The sequence below is a fragment of the Elaeis guineensis genome, chromosome 2 (genome assembly GCF_000442705.2).
Source record: "Elaeis guineensis isolate ETL-2024a chromosome 2, EG11, whole genome shotgun sequence".
NCBI lineage: Eukaryota > Viridiplantae > Streptophyta > Magnoliopsida > Arecales > Arecaceae > Elaeis > Elaeis guineensis.
Window position 1 is genome coordinate 76,108,741 of NC_025994.2, and position 2,301 is coordinate 76,111,041.

General features: G+C 40.1%; 1 non-coding gene across 1 annotated transcript; it reads left to right on the plus strand.

Moving 5' to 3' along the window:
- Window positions 1-1,807: 1,807 nt before the first annotated feature.
- Window positions 1,808-1,913, plus strand: LOC140855948 (small nucleolar RNA R71). The gene has a single exon (XR_012139390.1). It is a non-coding gene; the product is annotated as a small nucleolar RNA R71 (small nucleolar RNA).
- Window positions 1,914-2,301: the final 388 nt, after the last annotated feature.

Here is a 2,301-nt window from a genome sequence, read left to right on the forward strand (position 1 = left end):
CCTCAAAGTCATACATTCCAAAGTGAGCCAAGCAAGTATCTAAGGGGTCTAGTGTTAGAATTGTGGGTGTTGCATCTTCTATAGTGTCTTCTAGTGTATCTACTTTGAAGCAACTATCTATTGATGGTCCTTGGGAAGCACCAAACACATTCAGTCTCAGTTTCTTATTCCCAAATGATACGTCCATGACTCCTGTCCTACAATTAATGCATGCATTTGCCGTAGCTAGGAAGGGTCGTCCTAAGATAATGGAATTTGTCTTGGGTTGCCACTTAGTTCCATGTCAAGAACCAAAAAATCAACTGAAAAGTAAAACTCATCTACCTTGACCAAGACATCCTCAAGCATTCCACGTGGTTCCTTAATTGATCTGTCGGCTAACTGCAGTGTGATTGATGTGGGTTTCAGTTATTCGAATCCAAAAAGTTCATACACCGAACTAGGTAAAAGATTCACACTTGCCCCTAAGTCCAGAAGAGCTTTTTCAATGTGGTAATCTCCTATAACACAAGAAATGATGGGGGCTCCTGGATCCTTAAGCTTCAGAGGAGTGGCATGTTGGAAGACAGAACTAGCATGTTTAGTGAGGTGTATTTTCTTTGAGATTTGTGATCTAGATTTACGTTTTTGGATGCACAAATCCTTCAAAAAATTGGCATAAGTAGGGACCTGTTTGATTGCATCTAGAAGGAAAAGATTAATTTGGACTTGCTTAAACAATTCCAGCATCTCGTCAAGTCTTCCTCCCTTCTTATCTACAGGAATAGGGGCTTTCAGGGTATCCAAAAATGAACTTTAGGCAAATAAGATGATTCCGGTGTAGTTGGTTCATTATCTATTTTAAGATCCTCCTTGTTCTTGAGTGATTTGGTTTCGGTTAGAGGTTTAGGGTCGATCTCATTGGTTTTACTAGTGTGTTCAATGACCTTCCCACTTCTCAAGTCATGATTGATTTGGCATGTTCAGAAAAAGCTTCTGGGGTATTAGAGCTCTCAATCACAAATTGCCCTCTTGGGTTGCTCTCGGGTTGGCTAGGTAATTTTCCTCCTCTCCTACTGAATGCAGTCGCTAGTTGACCTATTTGGGTCTCTAGCTTAGCAATGGATTATGTGTGGGAGTTAAGGATCTGAGTGTTGACTTCTAATCATTCTAGTACTTTCAAAACTTTTTCCTCAAAAGCTAAGCTGTGACCAGTAGTAGATGGTTGAGGAGTATTTTGAAATTGATGGTATGGTCCATGCCTATATGTTGGGTCTTGATATTGAGGTCGAGGTGCGGCAGGGCCAACCACGGGTTGTGGTTTCCAGAAAAAATTTGGATGGTCTCTCCAACCGGGGTTATAAGTGTTTGAATAAGGATCGTTTCCTGGTCTGCAAGCTTGTTGGACTTGAGCTTGCTGAACCTGCTCGTGCACAAACTCAGAAAATTGAGGTGCGACTGGGCATTCACTAACAAAATGGTTCGACTTGAACACAATGCACAAACTTCTTGGATTGGGTTCGGTGGAATCGGAGATTGTCCAGTATTTAGAAGACGGTCTAATTTTTGGGACAGTTCATCTACCTTACTGTGGATATCCATGACATTTCCAATCTGATAAATTTCACTTCTTTTTTGTTGAAGCATGGGTTGTTCTCTAGAAGTGGTAGACATATGATGTAGAAAATTCTCACTAAGTGTTTCAAAGAGCTGCCAGGCTTCATCCTCACTCTTTAGCATGAATATCCCACCACATGATGCATCAACCATTTGTCGGTGTTTCTCTGATAAACCATCATAAAAATACTGACAAAGTTGCCATTTAGGGACAGCATGGTGTGGACATTTACGAATGAGGTCCCTTAACCTTTTCTATGTTTCATGAAAAAGTTCACCCTCCAATTGGAAAAAACTGGTGATAGCTTTTCTAATTTGATTTGTTTTTTTGATTGGAAAGTATTTTTTGAGAAATTCTCTCTGAAGCTGATCCCAAGTTGAAATGGTTATAGAGTCTAAGGAGTTTAACCAATGTTTGGCTTTGTTCTTAAGTGAGAAAGGGAACAGTTTCAACCTAAGGGCATTATCTGAGAAGTTTTGAATTTTTACTGTGGTATAAATTTCAAGAAATTCATCCAAGTGTTTGTATGGGTCCTCGTTACTAAGTCCATAGAATGATGGCAATATTTGAATAATGCTAGACTTAATCTCATATTGGGTAGCTTCTACTGGAGGTGCTTGAATGCATGGGAGTAGATATACGAGGATGGAGTGAAGTATTCTCTCAATGAGCATGGAGAATTAGCCTCACCAGGTGCAGCCATG